Source organism: Temnothorax nylanderi, unplaced genomic scaffold, assembly GCF_030848795.1.
Source record: "Temnothorax nylanderi isolate EJ_2023f unplaced genomic scaffold, tnyl_v1.0 TNYL_tig0741_pilon, whole genome shotgun sequence".
NCBI classification, from domain to species: domain Eukaryota; kingdom Metazoa; phylum Arthropoda; class Insecta; order Hymenoptera; family Formicidae; genus Temnothorax; species Temnothorax nylanderi.
The window spans coordinates 62,430-73,654 of NW_027249803.1; the positions used below are offsets into that span (position 1 = coordinate 62,430).

Genomic DNA, 11,225 nt, shown 5'->3' on the forward strand with positions numbered 1-11,225 from the left:
CCGCCGCCAGGCGGCTAACGCTCGTGCCAGTTTCGCGTGAGCCAGATTACGCTGGGGAGCTTTAAGAAGACCACCCGCTGAGAAGACTTCAGAGCCTTCTCTCGACTTGAGACGCCTTTTTTGTTACAACGGGCTATCAATCGAGATTGCAAGGTCGGAAAACAGTTCATACGGAACTACAGAGCGAGCTCCTTGAGGGCCTCTAAATCAGAGCGAGCTTTTTAGGCCTCTACATAACGGGGTGTGCCCCGAGCCTCTGGTGACAGAGAGAGCTCCGGGCCTTCGGTTCCAAACTAACACCAGCACACTCGGCAAGCTGCCACGCAAGAGGAAGCAGCGTGACTATCCCGGCCACGGGCAAGCGCCGGCGCCAAGTCCGCCCGCTCCAAGGGCTCGGCCTTCCATCGAGCCAACGCCGGAGACGTCTCAACCACGTCTCGAAAGGAAAGTGGAATCTTTCCGAGCGTGGAAGTTAATTCCTTTGGACCTGTCGGACCTGCCGAATACCCGCTCTTGGAAACATCGCCTGGCGGAGTTAGCCTTGCCGAAGAAGATGGGTCAGGAAACGCAGACCGACTCCTTGCCACCCTCACTGGTGGTATTTGATCCACCGAGTCCGCTGCCAAATACGCCGAAGCGGATGCCAAGGACTCCGGGCAAAGGCTTAATTCCTAAGCGCTACACCAGGATCAGCCGTCAGAGACGCTCCTTATTAAGGGAGTTTCTCCTTGCATAGCGTAACCGGAGACCATAACACTCCGGGCGCCTTGCACACGTGCTTCGCACGTCGCCCCGCATCTCGCGGGGCCCCCAAAGAAATCAAAAAATAATTCACAGGTTCTCCTCGGACGTCACTGGATCATAATATAAATCGTGGGGCTGAGATTGTAAGTACAGACATAGCACCCACAATAAATAATGATATAATGATATAAAGCTAAGAAATAGTGTTCGAGATCGCGAATGCTCGAGATCACGAATGCTCTTGAATATTCTTATTCTCATTTAGACGACTGTGTCATGAGTCACAGCGGCAGTGTAACACGATATTTATTCAGCGGATCGCCCCTTGTTTTGCTTCGCGCTCACGTCATAAGAATTATTCTCCGTACGATGCCGAGTCACTCTGATTCTCCGGTACGGTCTTTTCGACGATCGATACTCTAATTTCAAAGACAATGGCTATATGCACCTTCGGTATTTCAGTTCGAGAAGCTTCTATTCCATGACATTTTGACCTTAGCTAAGCATTCGTCATCCCTGGCGCGTTCTTTGTCTCGCGTGGGTATAAAAACCCATAGAATTTACGGCGCGTCGCCATTCGTCAACAGTGTGTCAGTAGGTTAAGATCTGTCATCGATCGATATTGTGATGGTCAGTTCTCATTCACGCGCGGGTTATCCAACACTACAAGCGAGAAAGTGTTGATAGAGAATTCGCTTAAAAACGCTCGCATTTCCGAGTTCAATTAAATTCAAATACATTTATAAATTATGTCACTCTTTAATTTCGGCATTATTTTTGGTTGTTAAATAAACTATTGTGTTACTTCAAGCTTCTGGTGTTCGTGGTCTCTCACGCACTATCCCTTCCTCACTCACACGCGCGCGAACAAATAGCTAAAAAATAGGGGTTTAAAGAAACAAAAACATACATCAATAAAAAATACAATATTTAATAGATATTAATTAAATAGGATTGATTTGTAAATAGTATTAAGATTTTAATTATAAAGTAATTAGTGTATCTGTATGTCTGAGAGAAAGAGAAAAAGAGAGAAAAAAAAATATATTTTTGAAAAATTAAGAAACTTACCTATACTGAACGTAAGAAGATAAGCACTTATATAAATAGGAAACTTTTTGCGCTTTTAATACAATTATTTATGTAAACACAGTATACAGGAATAAAGGTTGTTCTGAAAATATAGAATTTTTTGAAATACTACGTAAAATTTTTCAAGTAATAAGATATTTTTATGTATTAATTTTGTTTTAAAATGTACTGTCACGTCTTTTTCACGCCCGAGGCGCACGACGGATCAAAAAGGTTAGGGAGAGAAGGATGGTGGGCCTCTCCGACGATTCCTCGCACAGTCCGGCAATTCGACACGAAATTTTAATGTTGGGCGCCAGACGCGTAGACTCGCGTCCACTAAGTACTCTAAGATCGCGAAAACCCGAAGAAACACAAAACGCAATAAATCCGGCGTGCGAGAGATCGGCCAGCTCGACCTAACGGTTATGGGCGGGGTTGATGAAGGGCAGCGCGATATTCGGCGGGGTGACGCATAAATCACGAACTCAGGTAGTAAAAAATGAATAACAACGTTTATTCTGAAATAACTCTTGGGTGAAACAGTCATCCATACCATAGAATCAAGCAAATAAATGATCACGCGGACGTCAGGATTCAAACAAACAATAAGGGTAACGCGGACGCCAGAAATGAACGGAGCATTACGTTATTTTACAGTGAAAACGCGCGGAATGCGCTGTTACCAAATAAGAGAACAATAGTAGAAAACTAAACTTACAAATAATATAGAACATCGGCAAAAGACACGACCGAATACGAAATAATCGGAGTAAACGCGAAATAATAGAGTAACTAGGAAGTAGGATCGAACGTGAAATATCGCGAAATGGTGGTGCGTCACGCTCGGAGCAGTAGGTATACTATGAGAGTTCTAGGCCAGTTTGTGGTGGGGGGATGACGTCACCGGCGTGGTGGGGGATGACGTCACCGGCGTGGAGAGGGGATGACGTCATCGGCGTGGAGGGGGATGGCGACGTGTTTGCATCATTAATTAAATATATTAAATATATAAGTCAATAAGCTCATACGATTAAATCAGTCAGGAAGAAAAGAGCAATTGAGCCGCAACAAGATGTAAGTGTTGAAAACTATATTATAAATAATTGACAAACGTTTCGGCCCATCATGGGGCCATCCTCAGTGTCGATACATATTCTTAAAAACTAACGCGACAGAACTTAATGATACTAATCCGCAACAGTGTTGATTGCAAAGAGGACCACTGCAAAGATAGTGATATATATGTAAAAAGTTACAAAAGGTATTACAGAGAGAGTATCAAATACGTACATTAGGAATATGTTTCCTTATATTGCGGAGTCATTTCGATGCTGATGTGTTACATTAGAGTTAAACCGACAATTACTCAGCGACGAGACATCGGGCTCGTATATATATACAAAAGGAAGGAGCGGGGGAGAGGGAAAAAACGGAAAGGAAGGGGAAGTACGAAATCACCTGGGCGGGAACAAACTAAGAACAGGGAGATATTCTGCCGATAGAGATTCCGTGTCCTTCTGTTTATTCAAAGGAGATGTCTGTCGTTTTATATATAACATCTCGGAGATAAGTCTCTTGCGAAGAGATGGCTCAGTGTCCAAAATCTCCACATTATCCCAATCAAAATCATGATCGGTTTCTAAACGATGGCAAGAAATAACCGAAGGGGAACCTGAGTTTTTGTTAATGTCTGATCTGTGTTCCTTGACACGAGTTTTCAACTGTCTCTTAGTTTGTCCCACATAAGTCGCTTCACACTCTCTTATCTCCGAGATGTTATATATAAAACGACAGACATCTCCTTTGAATAAACAGAAGGACACGGAATCTCTATCGGCAGAATATCTCCCTGTTCTTAGTTTGTTCCCGCCCAGGTGATTTCGTACTTCCCCTTCCTTTCCGTTTTTTCCCTCTCCCCCGCTCCTTCCTTTTGTATATATATACGAGCCCGATGTCTCGTCGCTGAGTAATTGTCGGTTTAACTCTAATGTAACACATCAGCATCGAAATGACTCCGCAATATAAGGAAACATATTCCTAATGTACGTATTTGATACTCTCTCTATAATACCTTTTGTAACTTTTCACATATATATCACTATCTTTGCAGTGGTCCTCTTTGCAATCAACACTGTTGCGGATTAGTATCATTAAGTTCTGTCGCGTTAGTTTTTAAGAATATGTATCGACACTGAGGATGGCCCCATGATGGACCGAAACGTTTGTCAATTATTTATAATATAGTTTTCAACACTTACATCTTGTTGCGGCTCAATTGCTCTTTTCTTCCTGACTAAATATATTAATTTATAGGTTATAAATAATTAAATTAATTAAATTAGGTTATAATTTTTTATAACCTAACTCAATTAATTTAATTATTTATAACCTATAAATTAATATAATTTTTTATAACCTAATTTAATTAATATAATTATTTATAACATAATTTAATTAATATAATAATTTAATTTAAAAAAAATTTGCATGACAAACTATAGAGTTGAACGCAGGAAGAGATGGCGTCGAAGACCTTTTTTTTCTGGGTCTACGTTCAACAAAAAAAATCAACAAAAAAAAACATATTTTACGTGACTTAAACTATAGAGTCCCATAGTGGGGAAATGAGAGTGAAAGACAGGAACGGACAAGTTCATACGTGCCGTGATGCGATTATTCTATTTTAGATAAAAGTTTTTATCTATATTTTAATAATTTTATTAATTTTTTAAATTTATAATAAATCGGTTATATAATTAAAAAGGACATTACCGCAACATATATATATATAATTTAAACATAGAGGAGGCTAATGTTAGATGAAAACGGAAGAGATAGATTGAAAAATAATTTTACCACTATTTATGCTAATATTTAATTTTTATTCGTTATTTACATTTTTGCTTCATATACAATGTTATCTAAGGCAAAAGCAACTAGTTCGCAATCTATAAGCGAACTTCCATCGGACACTTCACTAAGTACTTTTCTCGCTTGACATTTATCCGTGATACGATTTTGTCGCAAGACTGTTACAAAATGGTTATACTTATTACTAACATGTTGTATATTTTGACATAAATTGAAATATACATGTTCGACACATTGTTCGATTTCAAACAAAAATAATATAGTTGCTGGTATCATGTATAAGCATGTATCGCGCAATGTAAGTTTTACAATATTAGCGTCACGCATTTTAACAAGTTCTATAATTAGATCTCGAATAGACAGCGATGAACCGACAGTCGACTGCATGAGTTGTTCGATATCCATGCGTCTTTCGATGATCGTTGTCCACGTTGCATGAGGAAGCACGATCTGATTTCCCCGATTGTCGCCAAGAATCAATTCCACAAAGGATGTAGATCCCACATTGATTCCGATATCCAAATATTTGTAAACCGTGACTGTCAGGGCAAATCGTCTGCCCAAGATACGAGGCGTATAACGAGGTTTCGATTTATTGAAACTGTAAAAAAATAAAGTAGATAAATTAATAAAATTATAAAAAATAAATTTGAAAAAATAAATTTAAAAAAATTTATCCAAAGTAATACTTACGTTTTGCGCTCGCCCGATGAAACTTCACGAGGCTTAGGCGTATAACGAGGTTCCGATTTTTCACGAGGATACGGCACGTAATAATTCATACTTGTGCTGCTTCCCTCGAAGCCGCGAAGTCCCTTATCGGGAATATCGCGAGTGAACATCCACTTCTCAGAATTATTTACGTCTTCACTGCGACCAGCCATTGTTCTTATTTCTCCGTAAAAGGTATACTTTTTTCACTGTTGAAGTTGTCGCTTCGAACGATGAGACTAGATTGATTTGGCTTCGTAACACTAGTTAAAACGTTAACTCCGTTTGCAACGTTTTAGAATATTGGGCGGCGCGCAGATGAAAAATTATAAGGAAAGGGATAATTCCCCTTCCTTCAACATTTTCAAGCACCAATGTCAGCGCTGCTTACGTAGAAGTTATAAAAAAGATTCATACAAATGACTAAGAAGTGGAAAATGAACCAAGTATACGCAACAACACCCTACCTTCAAAATTATGATGTGGTGGGAGAAATTAGGAGAGGGAAACCACTAACAACTAATGGGAATGGGGAAAAAAAAATAAAGCATTGTAAAATTATATATATAATTTATTTTTTTAAAAGATCCCAATTCTTCTGGCGTCGCGACCACCACTTAAATAATTTTAATACATTTTGTAATGCGCAATTTTTAACAGGTTTCCCGCATCGCATAGTGTTAGTAACATCTAGATTATTTAAAGATTTGACATCTTCGTAATCCGCATCCAAAGTCTCGATGATTAGCTTTTCTCTCGCATAATTCTCAAGTAGATCCACCAGCCATTTATGTTTCTGGCATCCCTTGACGTACACGAGAGTCGGTATCTCGTCATCCTCTTCTGTACCAAGCACGGCTGACGTAATTAGGCGTTTTACCATACCATACGGCACGTTTCCCTCATCCCATGGTAATCCATGGTGATTTGCAATCAACCAGGAAGCACATGACTTGTCAGATTTTGTGAGAAGACTCCACGGCATGGGGCACGTAAAGATGTAATGCTCCAGAACGGTCCCGTTTCTCAGCACCGCTGCCTCCTTTACGACAAATTTCATCCCGACGATGAATCCTTGCAGATCGACAAACGTTGGCACGATCATGATGCAGCGAAGGAATGATCCGTACTGTACCGTATCGCACTACATATGTCGCTCTTATATCGTAATATTTGTCAACATGGCGATTTACATGAGTTTGCGCACTACATTAGACAGCGGACAGTATTCGATTATGCGATCATGCAAGATGAGACAATAGGCGGTAGTATTTGCAGGTACATTTTCTTTACAGTCAAATTCTATTCGCACATCCACGGTGGCGCTCTTGACAGACTCGTTTTGTCGTGAGCAATCGATGACAACAAAAGGTCCTTCCATCAGGAATGTATACAAGCTGCAAAGCGTATCACTGGAATCGTATCCGTAATAAGTTTTACGAAAACGCGCGTACGTATCAAAAAGAAGGCCGAATCGATTTTTAGTAAAATCTAGGTTCAAGTCATCGTACGGATAAAATTCGGAGTTTAGATAAAGCTTGACATTGGTCAAATTACAGTCATCGAATACGCTAACATTTTGAGACATGATATTCTTGCGGCCGGTATGCAGCGCAAAAATAACGTATCGCGGCTTCTCTAGCTGAGTCGCAGTCTTGACAGCCCACGAATGCTTGGTCGTGCTCTGCAAGAGGGGATACTCGTACAGATCCCACGAACGAAAACTGACACTAAGATATCGCCCGCTCCCCAAGGCCCGTAACAAGGATAGTTTATTAACCTCGTTTAACGTAACATGAGGCATTCGCCACTGTACTTTAAACAATTCGATTTCCGGCTCCCTCGCCGGATTTCCTACAATGCAATTGTTGTCGCTACGCGCACGTATCAAAATTAATTCGTGACGAGCATTAACAACGACGCGTTTGTAATCTTCACAAAAGCCCAGCAACATCTTGAGCGGTACGCAAAAGTTGAAGTATCCTTCCAATATGCTCGATGAAACGTCCCATCCGGCATTCCGCATGAGTTGAGAATCATTATACGATAGCGATACGTAGTTCTTGATGGTACTTGTTATTCCAACGTTTCTGTTGCGATCAATCTCCACACCGTTGAGCTCGTATCGAATCTCATCGAACATGAACGCTGCACAATTATTTACAATTATTTACAGCGTTGCCTGAGACTCGTCCTCGTCATTCCTTCTCTTTATTACCAATCTTCCTTCGACGTAGAGAAAGCTTTCACACGGCAACGTGTATAAATCTTGCTGTTGTATGGGTATTCTTATCTCATCGTTGTGTCCAAACGTCGTATTGGCGTACGGGTTGTACGTGTGAGTCTCAATCTTGACGACGCTATCGTCAAAGATCGGTTCACCTCCAATGTTTAAGATATTAGCCATTTCGTACGACGAAACCCAATGATTTCAAAAATTCAACGTTCGACGCAGTGAGTTTCTTCTTTGGCGATCGGATTGTCTCTCTAATTTTGTTACTCGTCTGTCGCACCTTCTCCACTTCGTTCAGTACGAGCATCTCACGGTTTACCACAGTCGTCGTCTTCGCACATGCAGTCTAACGGTGATCTCTTCTCCGCGAAAATCAATCAATCGACCGTCCTGATCCACGACGCGAATCGCTTAGATCAGTAATGCTCCGTACGATGATCGGAAGGTAAATGATCTGCGCCGGCGTTTCCGATATCTTATATCCTGGTGGCACATTCGGCGAAAACTCATGTATCGTGTGCACATACTTGTCGTTGCTGTATGCACCCGCGGTCACGTTACACTCTATGCGAATGATGTTTACACTGATGATATTTATCGGCACGTCCGATTCGTACCATTGTCGCGGCTCCAGCACGCGATTCGCTGAAAATCCCAGCAACGATCCAATGTTGTTCGGTTTGGTGAAATTTATCCGATAAGCACATTTGATCTCACTCTTCATCGTATTGTTGTTGGCTCGAATGATCAACGGATATTCTTCATCTTCGCCGACATGTTTCTTTCTCGCAATATTATTATTATTATTATTATTGGATTGGTCCAATTGTAAAATTGATTGTTTCAAATACGTGTCTATGTCACGCAATTCGTACGATCCTTCGGGAACGGTAATCTTCTTATCGTCAAAGTAGAATTTATTGTTCGAAGAATTTACGTTCGGTATCGTGTAATAGGTTTCGAAATCTGTCAGACCGAGCTCGTAATCGCCATCGCTCAAATCCACGGTGGGAAAGTAGCTTACCGCGAGGATGCTACTCTTGCCGGTGAGCGTAAATGTCAGTGACATGTTTGAATGAATACTGAGTTCAAACAATGCAACGCCAGTCTTTAAATTGATCGTCAACCGTCTGTAGAAAGCGCAGACACAGTTGTCCACAATTGCTCTGATCGTATCGTTGATAAGGCTGTGCGATTGTACTCGATTTGCGTCACGTTGTTCTTTAGATACAGCACCAATTCTCTCGGCGGTCGAAGATTACCATAACTGTCGAAATATATGGCTCGATCACCCCTCTTCGCGTATGCCACCCAGTGAGTACCCGGTCCCTCAGCGTTATCCAAATTCACGATGCCACTCTCGTTTCGACGCACTCCATCCATCGGTAAAGTAGTACGCATAAAAATACCTCTAAAATATGGAATGTGCATACGCTTTGCAAGTTGTTGCAGTTGTACGTTGGTAGTTACACCTTTCGGAATTTTTAACGTTTCCTTGACATTTTTTTTTTACTCGAGACTCCATGCCCGCGTTTGTATGGAGCGAGATAAAGTCCGTGACCTTCCATGGCGCGATTGTGACGTTTAAGTTCTTCCAGCTGACGCCGCGCGACTTTGTTATCGTTCACAGCCTTCGCGACTCCGGCTCTCCACCGACCAACGAACCGAGAACTCCCAACAACGGTAGAATGGGCAAGATACCACCGCGTTTCGCCGCTGGAAGTATCCGTTTTTTCGAATCCGCTCTCTTCTTCATCTTCGTCTTCGCCTTCACCTTCGCCTTCATTTTCAAACCCATTCCGAGTTTCCTTCATGGCCGCCCAGACGGCTGTAGCTGCAGCTTTCTCGCAGAGAGTCGAGTCTTTCGCGACGGCACGTCCTAGCGCTCTCTCGCCGAGTATCTTGTCGGCCGCGTGTCTCTCGGTGAGATCGTTGCTGCGAGAATAAGCTATGTCGTGTTCGCGACACGCTGCGTCCAATGGATTAATACCTTGATCACCTCTTGCCAATCGTTTTTTTAAATGAGTGCCCGGACCACAAAACTGATAGCCGGGGATATGTAATTCGAATGGAAGTGCGTTTATCGCGCGATTTAATAAGCCTTTGCCTATTTTCGTTGGCATTCGCCGCAATCCTTTATCAATGGCGCGGGACCGTCGATGTGCGTTCGCTGCCACGGTTGATTGTAATGCTCGTAACAGCGACGATATGTCTGAACCTCTGAATCTGTCTTTATATGTTCCGACAGCAGGACGAACATCTTTGCTACTGAGCGATTCGCGGTTCCGCGCACCTATAAATAGGCGTTTGGCCGGAAGCTCCAGTCGACAGTCTGAAAAATGAAATTCGTGCGACAACCGTTGACGATTCGCGTGACGAATTGCGACGACAGGTTACGGTCGATGGGGAGCAACGCGGAGAAGCGCAGGCACGGTGCGATGCTACCGACTACTATACGCGCGATCATTTGCGGCCCCTCGAATTGCGGTAAAACCAACGTTCTGATAAGCTTGCTGGAAAGTCCGCACGGTGTACGTTTCGAGAACGTATATGTGTACTCGAAATCGTTGCAGCAACCGAAATATCGATACTTGGAGAATGTATTAACGTCGATAGAAGAGATTGGCTACTTTACGTTTTCCAACAACAGTGACGTCATTCCGCCGAGCGATGCGCGTCCAAACTCAATCTTCGTCTTCGATGACGTTGCGTGCGATAAGGAAGATGCTGTGAGAGAGTACTTCTCAATGGGTAGGCACTCGAGCGTCGACTGCTTCTATCTCTGTCAAACGTACGCGAGAATACCTAAACATCTGATACGTGACAACGCGAACCTACTGATCCTGTTCAAACAGGATGGTACCAATCTGAAACACGTGTACAACGATCACGTAAATACCGACATGTCGTACGATGAATTTTGTGCGTTGTGCCACGATTGTTGGCAACGCAAATACGGTTTCGTAGTGATAGACAAGGACAGCGCGCTTTCGAACGGTCGATACAGAAAAGAATTTAACGTGTTCGCGATACCGCAAAAGCGGTCAGTCGTTGTCGATATTTCGTCGAGTTAAAACGTGAGATTAACACTCTGCTTTTTTCCCGCGATGGCCACGATCGACAGGAGCGAGAATATTCGCGAGCGCGAGAAGATTGTGAAGGAGATTGCGAAAACGAGTGATTCGATTCGTAAGAAACTTCGCGCTTTGAAGACCGGTAAGATCGTGAAGGACATTGAGTTGGACGCACACTTTAAGCCTCTCATCGGACCGTTGCAAAAGATCGCAGACAACTCGATCTCGATGAAGAAAGAGGAGCCGACGGAGAGCGACGCTGACGTGGGGATAGAAACGTTACCCTTTCAGCAGCGCAAGACAGAGGAGAAGGAGGAGGAGGAGGGGGAGGATAAGGAGGATTGGGAGTATGCGACGTCGAAAAAGAGGAAGCGATCAGAATCCTGGTTGAATCTCTCATCGACACCGCATAAATCTGATCAATCAAAACGATCGAAAGTACTACCGATAACCTCCACACCGTCCACGACGGCGAGAACCGTGCAAGATACAATTCCCCAATTCCTCGCAAAGCGCGA

The 11,225-nt window shown here is 42.7% G+C and overlaps 1 long non-coding RNA gene and 1 pseudogene across 1 annotated transcript; both read right to left on the bottom strand.

Annotated features, from left to right (window-relative positions):
• Window positions 1–2,893: 2,893 nt before the first annotated feature.
• Window positions 2,894–3,168, bottom strand: LOC139785118 (uncharacterized). Its single transcript, XR_011721820.1, has 2 exons — window positions 3,109–3,168; window positions 2,894–3,040 (listed from the first exon to the last, which is right to left on the bottom strand). It is a non-coding gene; the product is annotated as an uncharacterized lncRNA (long non-coding RNA).
• A 1,524-nt stretch (window positions 3,169–4,692) lies between these two features.
• LOC139785122 (uncharacterized) lies at window positions 4,693–5,573 on the bottom strand (annotated as a pseudogene).
• Window positions 5,574–11,225: the final 5,652 nt, after the last annotated feature.